General features: G+C 37.7%; 1 protein-coding gene across 1 annotated transcript in view; it reads left to right on the top strand.

The window, feature by feature from the left end:
* The first annotated feature begins 1,106 nt into the window (after positions 1–1,106).
* The window catches only part of LOC133537933 (F-box-like/WD repeat-containing protein TBL1X), an 84,746-nt gene continuing 67,285 nt past the window's right edge, over positions 1,107–18,567 (top strand). The window contains exon 1 of the mRNA XM_061879112.1: positions 1,107–1,762. The gene's annotated coding sequence lies outside the window, so the exon portion shown is untranslated. The remainder of the gene's footprint in view (positions 1,763–18,567) is intronic.

The raw sequence follows: 18,567 nt of genomic DNA, 5'->3' as shown, positions 1-18,567 counted from the left end.
GGCACCAGCGCTCCCCGCGACCCTAAAAGGGAATAATCGGTAGAAAAAGGATGGATGGAAAAACATTGTACGAGAGGGGGGCAGGGCTTCACGGTGGAAGAGGGGTTAGTGCGTCTGCCTCACAATACGAAGGTCCTGCAGTCCTGGGCTCAAATCCAGGCTCGGGATCTTTCTGTGTGGAGTTTGCATGTTCTCCCCGTGAATGCGTGGGTTCCCTCCGGGTACTCCGGCTTCCTCCCACTTCCAAAGACATGCACCTGGGGATAGGTTGATTGGCAACACTAAATTGGCCCTAGTGTGTGAATGTGAGTGTGAATGTAGTCTGTCTATCTGTGTTGGCCCTGCGATGAGGTGGCGACTTGTCCAGGGTGTACCCTGCCTTCCGCCCGATTGTAGCTGAGATAGGCACCAGCGCTCCCCACGACCCTAAAAGGGAATAATCGGTAGAAAAAGGATGGATGGAAAAACATTGTACGAGAGGGGGGCAGGGCTTCACGGTGGTAGAGGGGTTAGTGTGTCTGCCTCACAATACGAAGGTCCTGCAGTCCTGGGCTCAAATCCAGGCTCGGGATCTTTCTGTGTGGAGTTTGCATGTTCTCCCCGTGAATGCGTGGGTTCCCTTTGGGTACTCCGGCTTCCTCCCACTTCCAAAGACATGCTCCTGGGGATAAGTTGATTGGCAACACTAAATTGGCCCTAGTGTGTGAATGTTGTCTATCTGTGTTGGCCCTGCGATGAGGTGGCGACTTGTCCAGGGTGTACCCCGCCTTCCGCCCGATTGTAGCTGAGATAAGCGCCAGCGCCCCCCGCGACCCCGAAAGGGAATAAGCGGTAGAAAATGGATGGATGGATGGAGAGGGGGGCAAAAAAAAAAAAAAAGGGCTAAATCCGTTGCGCATCTAGTGTGGAGTTTACGGTAGGCAAAGGAATGTGTCACACTAGTGTAGAGCCGTAATGATGTCAACTTGTTATTTACTTTCCAAATGTGAATGACTGGGCAAGGCGAAAGGAGAATTCATCAAGCAGCGGGGTTGACTCGGCAGGCGAAAAAGAGAGCCGCGAGTTGGGGGAGGGGAAGCTGCCTTCACCAGGCCTTTTTACTAACATGGCTCGACTGTACCACAACAGACACTAAACACCGACATTTTGAAGCACTGGGGGTGTCACCGGCCTTTACTATTTCTTTACGGCGTCTGTTTAGGGGTGCTTCAGAAGCGATTTGTTTCAAGCGACGAAGAGAGTCAAAACATGGCCGCCGACGGCAGGCTACGAGAGGTCCAAAATGGCAGACGTCAATAATTACCTCGTGTTACTATATGTTACGTATTTAAATATATATACGCGTGTGTGTGTGTGTACAATATTCAGGTTTAAGGTCAGTCAGCAGCAGGAGCTTCCCTTCCCCCACCTTCTCTAGCGCGCTCTCTCTCTCTCTCCATGTTGTATTCGAAGCTCTCTCCACCACTGTCCTCAGTCAACGGTGATCCTCCATAGTAGCCTGCAGTCAGCTCGGCGTTTGTTGTTATTATTATTATTATTATCATTATTCACCCCCCCTGTCTCCAACTTTACACAGAGGGCCGGCGATTATACTCACAAAGGTCGGATTTTTTTTTTGTTGAAATATGACGCTGGGTAAAATGGGAGGAAAGTCGTCGCTAGCTTGCTGAAGTTGGAGGATCTCCTTGTGGAAGAGGCGGCGGCGGCGGCGGACACCACCAGTTCACTCTCATATTTTACCCCCAAAAAACAAAAACCCAAGGTAAAGTTCCCTCTTTTACTTATTATTTATTGCGAGGGACAAACGCTCATTATGCTGCTGAACGTGTGTGTTTGTGTAAGGGGGGCTGCCGGCTCATAGCCCCCATTGACTCCACACGTGTGTTCAAATTCCTGTCTGTCCCCTTTTAATTACCCACATATAAACCTTTATTAGTCACATTTACATCTCGGATTTCCACGGAGTTAGTATACACTCTTATCTAGGATGACTTCTCTGGCACAAAAACAAGTTTTAAGAGCAGTTTTAAGTTTTTCCTAGATAAACTTTTAAGCACGGTAGCTTAAAAAAACAACACAATCCCAAGCCACTTGGCTGAATCAGGGCTAGTTTTAGTACTTGTGATTATATTTGGAATATAATGAATGTTTATATTGCCATGCAGACTTTAGGAAGCAGTTGGATGGGGGAGGGGAAGTACATTCAACTGTACTATAGATAACTATTCAGGTTATTGTATGTGTAAACTATATACATGATTAACTGAAATAGTACACCGTTAACTGTATGTGAATACCAAAATATGGGCTCCCATATAAATCTATTTTTCACCATGTACCTGTAAACTTCATTTCATACTACTGCATATATATATATATATATATATATATATATATATATATATATATATATATACTAGGAATATATATGCAGTAGTAGCAACTACAGTAATACCTTCTGTGGTGCTATGGCAGTACAGGACAATACATATTCCACTATAAACCAATAGGACCTAAGTCCAATTTGACCTCATGGTCAATGTACTTTGTTTAACTATAAGAGTCATTAATAACTGGAATATTTAAAACTGCCGAAAGTGGACTTTTTAACCACCGATAAGAAATCAAAACACAAAACACAGCCCCCACAAAGCTTACTAGTGCTATTTTAGTAGTTTGATTAGATTTGGAATGAGACAAATGTTTATATTGCCATGCGAACTTTAGGAATTAGTATTTGGGATTATATTTGGAATATAATGAATGTTTATATTGTCATGTAGACTTGTAGGAAGCAGTTGGATGGGGGAGGGGAAGTACATTCAACTGTACTATAGATAACTGTTCATGTATGTATATACTCTAAATATAATTACATGAAATATTACACCCTTAACTGTATGTAAATATCAAAATATGGGCTCCCGCTCCCATATGAATCTTGTTTCCACCAACACAGAGTAGTGGATCTACTTGTAAACTGCTTTTTATACTTCTGCATATATACAACTACAACAATACCTTCTGTGGTGCTATGGCAGTACAGGACAATACGTATTCCACTATAAAACAAAAGGACGTAAGTCCAATTTGACCTCATGGTTAATGTACTTAATTGTTTACCTATAACAGTCACTAATAACTGGAATATTTAAAACCGCCGAAATTTGACTTTTTAACCAGCGATCAGAAATCTACTCTATTTTCCTGAATTGTATTCAAGACATACAATGCAATCACACAATTAGAACCATTGTGTGATTTAGGAGCTTTTTTTTAAAAGGTTATTTTTGCCAAAAAAGTATTCAAATCTACACTTGCTTCAAAACACAGCCCCCACAAAGCTTACTAGTGCTATTTTAGTAGTTTGATTAGATTTGGAATGAGACAAATGTTTATATTGCCATGCAAACTTTAGGAATTAGTACTTGGGATTATATTTGGAATATAATGAATGTTTATATTGCCATGTAGACTTGTAGGAAGCAGTTGGATGGGGGAGGGGAAGTACATTCAACTGTACTATAGTTGGTTCATGTATGTATATACTCTAGATATAATTACATGAAATATTACACCCTTAACTGTACGTGAATACCAAAATATGGGCTCCCGCTCCCATATGAATCTTGTTTCCACCAAAACCGAGTAGAGGATCTACTTGTAAACTGCTTTTTATACTTCTGCATATATACAACTACAACAATACCTGCTGTGGTGCTATGGCAGTACAGGACAATACATATTCCACTATAAACCAATAGGACCTAAGTCCTATTTGACCTCATGGTTAATGTACTTTGTTTACCTATAACAGTCACTAATAACTGGAATATTTAAAACCGCCGAAAGTGGACTTTTTAACCACCGATCAGAAATCAAAACACAAAACACAGCCCCCACAAAGCTTACTAGTGTTATTTTAGTAGTTTGATTACATTTGGAATGAGACAAATGTTTATATTGGCAAGCAAACTTTAGGAATTAGTATTTGGAATTATATTTGGAATATAATGAATGTTTATATTGCCATGCAGACTTGTAGGAAGCAGTTGGATGGGGGAGGGGAACAAAATTTAACTGTACTATAGATGACTATCCATGTATGTATATACTCTATATATAATTACATGAAATATTACACCCTTAACTGTATGTAAATACCAAAATATGGGCTCCCATATGAATCTTGTTTCCACCAACACAGAGTAATGGATCTACTAATAAACTGCTTTTTATACTTCTGCATATATACAACTACAACAATACCTTCTGTGGTGCAATGGCAGTACAGGACAATACATATTCCACTATAAACCAATAAGACCTAAGTCCAATTTGACCTCATGGTTAATGTACTTTGTTTACCTATAACAGTCACTGATTGCAGGAATATTTAAAATCGCCAAAAGTGGACCTTCAATCACCGATCAGAAATCTATTGTCTTTTTCTAATTCAATCACACAATTAAAACCATCGTGTAATTTAGGAGCTTTTTTTTAAAAGGTTATTTTTACCAAAAAAGTATCCAAATCTACACTTGCTTCAAAACACAGCCCCCACAAAGCTTACTAGTGCTATTTTGGTAGTTTGATTAGATTTGGAATGAGACAAATGTTTATATTGCCATGCAAACTTTAGGAATTAGTACTTGTGATTATATTTGGAATATAATGAATGTTTATATTGCCATGCAGACTTGTAGGAAGCAGTTGGATGGGGGAGGGGAAGTACATTCAACTGTACTATAGATAACTATTCATGTATGTATTTACTCTAGATATAATTACAGGAAATATTACACCCTTAACTGTATGTAAATACCAAAATATGGGCTCCCATATGAATCTTGTTTCCACCAACACAGAGTAATGGATCTACTTGTAAACTGCTTTTTAGACTTCTGCATTAATACAACTACAACAATACCTTCTGTGGTGCTATGGCAGTACAGGACAATACATATTCCACTATAAACCAAAAGGACATAAGTCCAATTTGACCTCATGGTTAAAGTACTTTGTTTACTAATAACAGTCACTAATAACTGGAATATTTAAAACCGCCGAAAGTGGACTTTTTAACCAGCGATCAGAAATTTACTCTATTTTCCTGAATTGTATTCAAGACATACATTGCAATCACACAATTAAAACAATTGTGTAATTTAAGAACTTTTTTTAAAAGGTTATTTTTGCCAAAAAAGTATTCAAATATACACTTGCTTCAAAACACAGTCCCCACCAAGCTTACAAGTGCTATTTTAGTAGTTTGATTAGATTTGGAATGAGACAAATGTTTATATTGCCATGCAAACTTTAGGAATTAGTACTTCTGATTAGATCTGGAATGAGACAAATGTTTATAATGCCATGCAGACTTGTAGGAAGCAGTTGGATGGGGGAGGGGAAGTAAATTCAACTGTACTATAGATAACTATTTATGTATGTATATACTCTATGTATAATTACATGAAATATTACACCCTTAACTGTATGTAAATACCAAAATATGGGCTCCCATATAAATCTATTTTCCACCGACATAGAGGAGTTGATGTACTTGTAAACTGGATTTCATACTTCTGCATATATACAGCACAACTACAGCAATACCTTCTGTGGTGGTACATATTCCGCAATAAACCAATAGGACGTAAGTCCAATTTGACCTCATGGTTAATATAGTTTGTTTACCACTAAAAGTCACTAATAACTGGAATATTTTAAACCGCCAAAATTGGACCTTTTAACCACTGATCAGAAATCTACTGTCTTTTCCTGAATTGTATTCAATACATACGATGGAATCACACAATTTGAACCATTGTGTAATTTAGGAGCTTTTTTTAAAAGGTTATTTTTGCCAAAAAAGTAACAGTATTTACTCTAGCTTCCAAACACAGGCCCCACCAAGCTTACTAGTGCTATTTTAGTAGTTTAGTTACATTTGGAATGAGACAAATGTTTATATTGCCACACAGACTTTAGGAATTAGCACTTGTGATTATATTTGGAATATAATGAATGATTATATTGTCATGCAGACTTGTAGGAAGCAGTTGGATGGGGGAGGGGAAGTAAATTAGACTGTACTATAGATAACTATTCATGTATGTTTATACTCTATAGATAATTAAATGAAATAGTACACCCTTAACTGTGTGTAAATACCAAAATAAGGGCTCACATATAAATAAAACACAGAGGAGTGGATCTACTTGTAAACTACATTTCATACTTCTGCATATATACAAATACAGTAATACCTTCTGTGGTGTTATGGCAGTACAGGACAATACATATTCCACTATAAACCAATAGGACGTAAGTCTAATTTGACCTCATGGTTAATGTACTTTGTTTACCAACAACAGACCCTCAAACTGGAATATTTAAAACCGCCAAAAATGGACCTTTTAACCACCGATCAGAAATCTACTGTCTTTTTCTGAATTGTATTCAAGACATACAATGCAATCACACAATTAAAACCATTGTGTAATTTAAAAGCTTTTATAAAAGGTTATTTTTGCCAAAAAGTATCCAAATCTACACTTGCTTCAAAACACAGCCCCCACAAAGCTTACTAGAGCTATTTTAGTAGTTTGATTACATTTGGAATGAGACAAATGTTAAATTGCCATGCAGACTTTAGGAATTAGCACCTGTGATTATATTTGGAATATAATGAATGTTTATATCGTCATGTAGACTTGTAGTTAGCAGTTGGATGGGGGAGGGGAAGTACATTCAACTGTACTATAGATAACTATTCGTGTATGTATATACTCTAGATATAATTACATGAAATATTACACCCTTAGCTGTATGTAAATACCAAAATATGGGCTCCCGCTCCCATATGAATTTTGTTTCCACCAACACAGAGTAGTGGATCTACTTGTAAACTGCTTTTTATACTTTGAAACTACATTTCATACTCCTGCATATATACAACCACAACAATACATTTTGTGGTGCTATGGCAGTACAGGACAATACATATTCCACTGTGAACCAATAGGACGTAAGCCCAATTTGACTTCATGGTTAATGTACTTTGTTAACCAATAACAGTCACTGATTGCAGGAATATTTAAAATCGCCAAAAGTGGACCTTCAATCACCGATCAGAAATCTATTGTCTTTTTCTAAATTGTATTCAAGACACACAATGCAATCATACAATTGGAACCATTGTGTGATTTATGAGCTTTTTGTAAAAGGTTATTTTTGACATAAAAGTAACAGTATCTACACTAGCTTCCAAACACAAGCCCCCACCAAGATTACGTAGTGCTATTTTAGTACTTTGATTACATTTGAAATGAGATAAATGTTTATATTGCCATGCCAACTAGGAAGCAGTTGAGTGGGGGAAGGGAAGCACAGTCACTGTACTTGTATGTGACAAGTTCATGTTACTGTATAGATATCTAATGTTATACCTCTGAACTGACTGTATGTAAACACAACAGTTGTACCATTTCAACAAAGTAAACACTACTATGTCGTTTTTGGTTGGTATGTATCATTTACACTGACACATAGGAACAGATCTTTAGTTATAGTCCATTTTTAAAAGATCTATTATGCTCAGATATGATTACTTTTGTGTCATTGCAAAGCAGAATGAGCGTCACTCCAATCCAACCAATAGTTTGGATTTATTTACCTCTCACTGAATAGTTAGTGTATTTTGAAGACATGTAAAACGTCCACCTAAGGTTTCTGAAGTTGCGTTCAGGCCGTACAGCACAATAATAATAAAAATTGCATGACTCGGATAGAACCATGAAATTTGCGTGATTCTGGTTAAGATCTTTTTTTAAATGTATAAATGTAGAATATTTTGACAACAAGCAACTGAGTGCTCATTTGATGCACAATAAGATAAACTAGTGTTTTAATAATTTAATTACATTTGTAGTATGTGAAATGTTTGTATTGCAATGCAGACTTTAAAAAGCAGTTAAGTGGGGGGGAGGACGAATTGTCAGTTGTCTGTTTTTACCAAACTGTTCCTTTTACTGTACATACAGTATATGTAATGTCACACCGGTGTGACTGTATGTAATCACACCAGTTGTACCGGTTTCAAAAACATAAACAAAATTATGTGGGCTCCTACAGTTTTTCTTGTTCATCAACACTAAGGAATATTTATTTTTGTAATCTGTATTTAATTGCTACATTATCTAGTATGCATCAGACTAGGCTTGGGCCGATATTCCATAAACCAATTAACCAAACGATAAATGAAGATGAAGTCAGTATCTTTTCCAGCATCGAAAACCGGCATGTAATATGCATGCGTTACAAGATAAGTCAATCTTTTGCATTTGTTTCATCAGCTGCGGGCTTGTGTACTGCATGCACATAAACAGCAAAAATTATAACTGCTGTGCTGTAAAGTATCACAGTATTAAGTTAAATTGATCAAAAAACCATTATGGATAACCACACTTTGATAAAATTATGGCCTGACTAGTGTTAGTTTGCGAGCGAGTTTAAATGCAAACGTGAAAACAAGCGACATTAACGTATTCTCCCCTTAAGAAACCGATACCCCAATCTAAACTTGTATAAACACCCTACTGTTTAAACAACTAAGATACGGTATTTACAATGAACAGAAAGGCTGTGCGCTGTCTTTGCACAAAGTGATCGATATATACGAATGTCACGTTGAAGCAGACGGGCACGGACTTCTGTTCAACAGGAAGTGAACTAACGTGACATCATATAAACCGGAAGTGAAAATAACTGATCACCCAATTTGTATTTATTAAAAAAAACTTTCCAAAATATTTACAAATTAAAATGGAAGAAGATAAACATATTTAAACGCACAAATAGAAATATATAGTTAATATTTCCTCTGCTAATAAAGTATATTGTGTGGCTATTTATTGTAGTATTTTAAAATAAAACGCAACTTGGTTAAAATATTTTAGTGTGTATAAGTACTTTTTGAGCAAATTAAACAATATTCTGATATTAATGATGACCGTGGTCATTTTGGTGACAATAACTTTATTTAACCTTTTTCTTGATTGTTTTGGTTGTGTATATTTGAGGGTCCCCCTCAACAGCAACATAACCTATTGTATTGCTTTTGGTTATGATTTGTATTTAAGTGCAAAGTTTTTCTGACAAGAGTAATATTTTATTTTTTATAGTTTGTTTTATTTAACATGGATATTTAAACATTTACATTCCAATTACAATTTTAAAATATATGACAAATACAAGTTTATTGCATTTGAAAGGATATACTTTCCATTATTAATATGTATTATTTCATCAGTGGTTAATTTGGTTTCAAAATAATGTTGACAGTAATACCGTTTATCGGCAAAAATTTGTAAGGTCAGTATGTCGTACACCAAAGGTTTTTATCCGCCTAGGCCTCCGACACTGAGATGTTACAGAACAACATATTCTAGTACACCAATAGTTTGGATTCACACAACCAAATACAATCGTATTTGTCTTTTTGACTTAATGGTTACATTTTTGTCTGTTTACCAGAAACAGTCCTTAGCAGCTAAGTAGTCCATCCAAGGCCCAGTGGCTCTGGTGACCGTTTAACTACTTATCCGAAGCCTGCTGTCTTAACTGTATTCAAGCTATACAATGCATCAAAAGCATGGAAATTATGTGACTGTGGTTTCCTACCACTGGCCTACTTTCCTAACTTGTAGACTGCTTTTGCCACCTAAGTTGAGCATTTGATGTGACCCTATAATTGCAGTAATTTTGAGGAACGGTTTTAGTGCCAGTCATTAAACTGAACAATAGTATTTTATGACCTCTTTCCAATTGCTTTAATGTCCCTGTTCACTAAATATGTCAGTTTGTACACTGAAAGTCATTAATGCCTCTCTTTGAGACGGTCATGTCTTGACCGAAAAGGGTAGACTTGGAATTGTTTTGGTTAACGTTTTTCTTTGGATGAAGTTACATTAGTAAGTCCCAAACCTGGGTTTTAGATAATAGTTTTTCCCTGATTTCAATGACATGAGGAATGACATAAAATGATATGCTAAGTCCTTATTCATCCATTCGATGGACTGTAGCCTCTTCCCATTTAGCTAAGCCATTCAAACATAGCGAGATGGACTTTGAGCCAATGCAACTAAGAGACAGCAGCAAATCTATATTTCATTTTAAAGGACTGCATGTTCTAAACAGAAACATATCCTGTGCAAAAGTAGGCTTAGGAAGTCCCTGAGAAAGCCTTTTGACGACCCTCTGCTGCTGTAACGCCTGAATCAAGCTGTCCAAATATTTTTGTTGCAGTATTTACTCATGATAGGGCCATAGAGGTGAGGGGAGGCGGCATGTCCAGTCTCTCCCTCCAAAAGAGACATGCAATGCGCATGGGCCTCCAGCCAACTGGCAGAGCCTGCGGTTGCTCTGAAATAACGTCCATACAAGTACTGGCCAGTTTGAGACTATAATTATTTATTTACGCTTATTTTGGATTTACTGTGCTTGTTGTTTATTTTTTTCGACTAGTGTGTTACCTGGAGTATGTTCTGTGTCAAAGAAATGTAAATAGAAATCACAGTAGGAAGCAGTTGAGGGTAGTGAGATGGAGAGGTCCAGGCTTTGTGGTTTCAACTTTAGAAGGTTGGAAACTGACTTTTGTTTTTGAGCAACTGTTCCACCCTTTTTGCAACATGTAGACAAAAGAATATACTGTGTTTCGCTTCCTCTATCAGACAGTATTGTTCATACACTAACCTTTGAGAATGCACTTTTGTTAAGATGTAACGATAAACGTTCAGTGTGTCAACTAAATGTAAGTTTTCATCCTTGCTGGTAAGCGTAAACAATTTCCACAGCGTTTTTTTTTTTAGCTATCTGATAAACTGCTCAAGCTACTGAGGAAATACAGTAGATGTTTTTTTTTTCTAGGACATACTCACAAGGGTTTCCCCCAGCTTGCCATTGTAGTTGTGCTGGTAGGTGTGACTAGGGGTGTGGTCAATATGACATTGTATAATTTTGCAGTAGTGAAACAAATCTTTGTTATTGTTAAGTAACACTACAATTTAACATTCGGGTAGGAATACCTTATGTGCGCGAGCCTCCGATACACGTAAGTGGAACTGAAATGCTTGAATGTTCTGGATTAGTGGAGTGTGTGGATGTTCGAACGGTTCGAATCTGTTGAGAAATGTTTTGCGTTTGATATATCGGAAGTGTATTGTGGGTGGATGGTTGAAAGGTCGGACTCGGGTTTAAAAATGCGAACAATTTTGAGAATTTGGGCATTGTGTAACTATGAACACGTCCATTCACTTGAATTGGAGTTTCCTAGAAATTTGGGAATTTCAGGAAAAACATAATTTTTTTGAAAATATAGATAATACCACAATTTTCCTAGATGATATGAATGGGTTGGTGTTGTAATTTTTCAAAAAGGGCTGAAAAATGTTGACGTAGTAACAGTTTTGTAATTGGTATTTTGGAATTCATTGAAGTTCGGGAAAACCTGGAATTTTTCCGGAAAAAAAAGATAACCTTTGCTGTCCTAATTAAGAAGAATGTTTTGAAGGTAAAATGGTCAAAAACGGTTAAAAAAATGTAAACTGAAAACTTTCCAGGAAGAGGTAAAATAGGCTTTGGGAAGTCCTATTTTTTTTGTCATTGGCGAGATGAGTGTGTGGATGGTGGAATGGTTCTAATTAGTTGAGAAATGTGGGAATTGTGCAAGTCCGAAAAATGGCCCATTAATTTTCAATGGGAAAAATGTCTAATAAAACAGGAAATTCTGGGTAATGTTGGATATTTTTTTTAAATGTTTTGAGGAGCTTGCGATTTCCGGTCGGGCTGAACGTTTTGATACTGGAACGGTTCCGATCGGATGAATACTTTGGGCTGTGGAGCGCGTGAAATTTTTTGGGCGGAATAATAATAAATAGATGATTTTTTTTGGTGTAGAATACTATGTGTGAATGCTTTTTTTATCCACACAAAATGCAATTTATGATTTTTTTCAAAATTTCCCCCCTACTTTTTAAAGAAACACTAGACTACATATGACAGAGATAATTCAAAATAAGTTTTTAGAGTGTTTGATCAAAAACGAATAGATTGCAGCGTGCCGTCATTTCTTCCACGCCTATCTATTGTCACAAAACAAACCATTTTTATTTGGAACAAACGTCTTGCTCTCATTAGCATTAGCCATATTTTGTAACAGGAGGTGTTCTGCTAATGAAGTAAGGGTACGACGCAAGCTATGTAAGCTTCTGAGGGGCAAAAAGTATGCAACAAACTCAAATATGTCAATACAATGGATATATCGCACATGCGTAGTGCCGGTTGTCATTAATTAATTGCTAAAGGAGCGATTGCATTAATAAGACCCTTAAATACTTAGGCGGAATGTAGTCTGCAAAGGTTTGTGCGTACTCAAAGCGGACGTTTGCCAGGCCTGTGTGTGCGAAGCTCAAATTCCACTCTTGTCACCCAAAACACTGCCTGGTTTATGTTTTTCACATTGACCCATATTACACGTGACACCAATCTGAATTTTTTACCAAAGTATAGCATGTTTTCAACGAATCACCTGTGAGACGAACTCGACACAGTTCATCTGCCTGGTCAAACTGGCTGCCACATTTTACCCGGAATACTACTTGCTAATTGGCCTGGGACGATATTTGATAAGTCAATTAACCGAAAAATGTTAATTAAGTCTAAGATTTCCAGCTTCGATAAATCGCCATGTGCGTGCTTCAAGAGCATTTGCGTTTTTCGTCGCTTTCAGCAGCTACGCCCGTTTTTGCCATGGCGGAATGAAAAGATTGTGAATTATCTTGTCCTCGTTAAGTGTCTTTGACTCTTTGTGTGGCGAGGCCGCTGATCCACATACATCACACAGTGCAACTAGTTCGCATGAAGCAGTTAACATGGACAAAATGATCACAAAACCAAAATCCACCACACCAGTGTGGGAATGTTTCAGTTGAAACCTTTGGAACATGATACGCCTATCAACACCAAGGGGTCAGTTTGCCGAATGTGCGTGAATTAGGGGTGTAACGGTACGTGTATTTGTATTGAACCGTTTCGGTACGGGGGCTTCGGTTCGGTTCGGAGGTGTATCGAACGAGTTCCACACGGACATATTAAGTAGCGCACCGCACGTTGTGTAAACAATGCACACCGAGGCACCATGAATTGAATAACGTGGACCCCGACTTATAAACAAGTTGAAAATCTTATTGGGGTGTTACCATTTAGTGGTCAACTGTACGGAATATGTACTGTACTGTGCAATCTACTAATAAAAGTTTCAATCAATCCAAAAAACAACAACACACGGCATGCTAGCAACGACCGCGGGCTACGATAGACTGATCATACCTCCTCTTTTCACCGGACATGTCCGCTTTTGCGGGGCTGTACAGGTGGAGTTTCTTAAATGCCTCAAATGTCCGACATTTTAAGTTAGGATTGCGTGTATTTTCAAAGTACGTTCAGGGTTAAGAAGCGGTTAAAAAAAATAATAAATGTGTGCGCAGGCAACATTCATGAGGGAGGGGGGGAGAGAGAGAGCGAGAGAGTTATGATAAATGCACATGCGTCGCCAGGCTCTGCTTTTTACCCATAGATTTCAGATTGTATTTTTTTATTATCTATAGCAGAGGTGTCAAAAGTGTGCCCCGGAGGCCATTTGTGGCCCACAGCTAATGTTTTAAAGGCCCACAACACATTCCAAAAATACTATTAAAATAAACAAATAAAAGTGAAAAACAAAAGCTTAAAGGCTAAATGTAATTTAGAAAAAGTTGCAACGTTGACTAATAAAACAAAGCTGTTTTTTTCTTCGTTTTTCTTTTGCTCAAAACATAATACTGAATCAAAATCAATGTTATTATGAATTATTGACCTATCCAAGTTTCCGATTACTTCACATCAAATATTCCACTAAGAAAAATATTTTTAGTGGAAGATTTAGCAAATTTGTTAAATAAATACCCCAAAAATGTATATTTTGTTGTTTTCTTACTGTACCGAAAATGAACCGAACCGTGACCTCTGAACCGAGGTACGTACCGAACCGAAATTTTTGTGTACCGTTACACCCCTAGCGTGAATACAGCAAACCTGCACGCCCAATTAAAACAAAAGCTTCTGACAGTCCACACTCACTTCGCGTTTGGTGAACAAGCCAGGTCAGTGTAAACATAACAGCCCAAAATAGTGCACGCTCATAGCAAGTGTGGTTAAAAACCCATCGCCAAAGTCACGCTGCTATTTAATACTGTTGAAAGCTGGCATTTCTGAAAGTGCTGCAAACTTTTGACAGACATTTGTCATGTCACTCTGAATCTGCCAGACTAAATTTTTTTTTTTTTTAATACTGTGTTTTTTATATTTTTACTCTGCACTTTTGTTTAAAAAGGTCATAAATTGATTGTCAGTTAAGTAATTTAACATACCTCTGCCTACATGTTCAATATTGAAGTGCAGCTTTGCCAGTACTTTAGGTGGTCATTTTATTTATTATTTTGATTGTGTATATTGTCATTGTTTTTCATTTTCCTTTATTTAATCAGGTTAAAAAACTAATTGAGATTAAAATTGATTTTGCAAAAGTGACCTGGCCAAAAGGACAGCAAAAAAAGGTTCCATAAATAAATACGTCTACAACAGAAACAGGAGCAGTCACACACTATAGTTAAAAGTACAAATAACTTGCAACGTAAACATAAAAAACATGGCCTGAAATTCCCCCAAAGTGATCAGTTCAGGTAACCCCAAATACTTTTATAATTCATTCCATGACCTTGGAACAGCAAATCTGAAGGATTTTTTTTTACAGAGACTTGTTTGCTCTCAGAACGAACGCGCCAAGGATGTCCTGTGACCTTAAACTTTAGAGACCCGATTTGTTACACATAAAACAACATAAATAGGGGGAACCAGACTAAGAAGTGATTTATATATAAAATCCGTCCATGAAGAAAAAATCTGCGGACTGATAAAGATGGACGCAGCATCTGACACATTATCACAGAGATTATTTACGTTGATGGAAAACAATTACGGACCGAATATGGAACCCCTTATAACATGTTATTGCTTTTGGCTGTGAATTTTTTTCAATTGCAAATATTTGCGAAAAGAGTACATTTTTTCATATTTGTTTTATTTAACTTCCATCCATCCATCCATTTTCTACCGCTTATTCCGTTTGGAGTCGCGGGGGGCGCTGGTGCCTATCTCAGCTACAATCGGGCGGAAGGCGGCGTACACCCTGGACAAGTCGCCACCTCATCGCAGGGCTTTATTTAACTTGGAGATTGAAAAGTTTTCATTCCAATTACAATGTTAAAATATACGAAAAAATAAAAATGTATTGCATTTGAAAGGATGTACATGCATTTATTATTATGTATTATTACATCAATGGTTAATTTGGTTGCATTAAGTAGCATTAATGTCATTTATCGGCAATAAATTGGCTCTAGTGTGTGAATGATTGTCAATATGTGTTGGCCGAGAGATGAGCTGGCGACTTGTCCAGGGTGAACCCCTCCTTCCGCTCGAATGCAGCAGGGATAGACTCTAGTCAACCACGCCACCCCAAGAGGGACTAGCGGTAGAAAATGGATAGACAGACAAAATTTATCAGCCCAGGTCTACTCGCCGACAATACTTTTCTTCCTTGTCTCTTGTGGCATATGTTGGCCGTACATACCACGTCTCTTTAGTTCACTGCTTTGCACAAACACCGCGTAGAGCATCTCCACTTCCTCTTCGTCAGTGTAGCACGCCATGACAGGGTGATGTAAACAACGTGCAGGGATTGTGGAAAATATTGTGTGTTTCACGGGAATTTCACAGTAAACTATTCCACAGTCATCAGAGTCCGCTTCGCCCACAGTACGCTGAAGTGAGCACCTTTTCTGTGTGCTATGGGTTTTAAAATTTGCAGACTTTATATTTGATGTGAATAATGAATTGTATCGGTTAACATTAAAAACCTGTAGAACCAATCCCATCACAGTTATCTTAAAGTACCAGTAGAGTGGAAAAACAAGCTGACTTTATATGCTGAATTGTGTTTCATTGTATCCATTAAACCATATGCAATTGTATTTACAACCCTCAAAATATGTGAAAATATCATCTAAACATCACAACACGCCACACATTTAGTCAGTGATTTTTAATATTGCGCTCCAAACGTTTTCGGTAATTTACGTAGATTGACATCACTGGAGGAACACTTCTGCACTCTGACAAAGTTATCAGATCAGTTATACTGGAAATATGCAAAAATAAATAAATAGAGACATGCTTTCTATCATTCACAATGCAGACAAACATTTTTTTTTTTGCGGCGGATTGATAACACACCTGCTCAGTCGCCCTCTGCCATTTTACTATGAGCTGGCTTCAATGTTCTGCTGCTCCCGCATCATCGCGGCTCGTCAGTTATTCTAGATTATAAATAATACCTCTCATCTGGATAATAGGAGGATTTAGCCATAAATCTAGAAGTTGTTCATCTGAGACATTCAATTTATACACAACCGAAGACAGTGTCTGCAGGAAGACTTTTCCTTGTCAACCCTTTGTGTGGCTCATGGTTAAATATTCACCCAAGCGGGAAGATATGGACATCCTATCAGTTGTCATTGAAGTAAGAACAGACATTGTACAGTAAGCTATCGTTTTTTTATGTTTGTAGTTTGTATTTCTTGTTTAGCACTTGGCAATGGTCCTACACGATGATTAGTGTTTCACTAAAGCAGGATGTGTTTAGCAGAGCTTGTGAAACTTTTAGCTTATCCTCCTAATATTTAGGATCAACAATATAAGTTTAAAGATCATAATTTTTCCCAAAGTAATCATTGTTGGCTCTCACAAAGTCTGCATGATTTGCATTGTTGTTGGTTGGGAAGGGATCTGCGGTTCCTACCTCCTATGTCACGCGATGACGTGTCTGGCTAGCTCATTATCTCTCAAAATGGCTCTGGAATCTCCGTGAGATTGATACTATTTTGATCATATATATTTACTCGGAAACTTGAAGTCTTTCTGTGTAATACATCGGATATTAATATAGAGGCAACTTGTTTTTCCATTCTACTGGTACTTTAAAACTCTGCTACATTGCGCATGTGTAGGATAAGTGTGCCATGCTTGGGAGCTGGTTAGTGCACTGACACAAGGCAAGCGTCCATTAGTTAATACGGCCTTCGTGGCCTTGAGTAGGTACTTATGAATCTAGCACAATGCAGTTTCTCGTCTTGTCGAACTAATAGTTGTATGGCTTTTGATGTGTATATGTGAATGAAGACTATAGTGTAAAACTGCGGTGTAATTCACTTTGAACTGTGCGAGAGCACCCTAAAACAAACCGTACAGTGTTATCAGCTCATGCTCACAGCGTTTACAAAAAATGGTAAGACAAGTTCTACTTTGAGACCTGTTCCCAGTGTTTACAGATACCAAAACATAATTGTCACGGCCAAATTTAAAAGTTGTTTTCAATGTCTTTTCTGCGGAATGCAGTCCCTGAATCTATCTGCAAGAAGTCTGTGAGGTGGTAATAACATGGAACTAACCGTAAAGGTCGGATAATGTATTTGATTTCAAGTTTGTTTTCAAGTAAGAGCAGTTAAGTTATACAAGAGGAGATTTCTAAGAGGCGGAAAGATTTGTGGACGAAGGAAAGAGTTGAGTAAGCTGAAACGTAACTGTGGCAAAGAAATTGTGTGCTTTTGTACAACATGTAATCAACGATATCGTGTAGTGTATTCTGCAGCATGTAGAATGCCACTAAGAGGTATTTCTGGAACCTGAATCGCTAGATTCAGGTCCAAGTAAAAGATGTATAAATCAGCAATTTGAGCTCAGTTGATGTTTGGATTAATTAGATTTTATGGTAGCATTGTGGTGAATAGTCCTCCACCATATATTTTCAGTGTTGGAGTTATTTGAATTGTAACAAACAAGCAACTGCCTTGAAAACAGTGTTTCCTTTAAAGCCAAAGCTTAATAAAGTTGCTGTGGCTTTGGCGCCACACCCCAGCTAAGACAATCACATTATGTCATCGGCGCAACGCCAAAACGACAACGACCGAAAAAAACGTTGCAGGGAGAACCCAGCCCAAGGACAGGCCCATGAAGGACTCCAAAATGGAGAGCTGACTCATGATTACTGAAACAATCACTTAAATATGTATTAGCAAAGTAAGAATTGGACCATTTATGAGTTTAAAGCAGGGATGCCAAGACAGTTATGCGAGCTATTAAGTAAATTGACACGGTTGATTGCTGGAGAGGCAGAAGTTAAATGGAGTGGTACAATGCAAGGGAGTAGCTGCTAATGGAAAGAAGGTGTGGAATGTGGATGCAAATCGAGAAAGTAGTTTAGAATTGTGTGGGGACGTTACCAAGAAATTATGGTGCAGTATGTGTATGACCATGTGTAATCTATATCCTCTAGGAATCGTGCCAATTCAAACAATACCTCGCAAATGTTGTGCGACCTCCTATGCCTTCAACATCCCCACATACCAATCA

This window comes from Nerophis ophidion, linkage group LG19, assembly GCF_033978795.1.
Source record: "Nerophis ophidion isolate RoL-2023_Sa linkage group LG19, RoL_Noph_v1.0, whole genome shotgun sequence".
NCBI lineage: Eukaryota > Metazoa > Chordata > Actinopteri > Syngnathiformes > Syngnathidae > Nerophis > Nerophis ophidion.
Note: the sequence above shows the minus strand (reverse complement) of the source record. Positions and strands in the feature narration are given on the sequence as shown.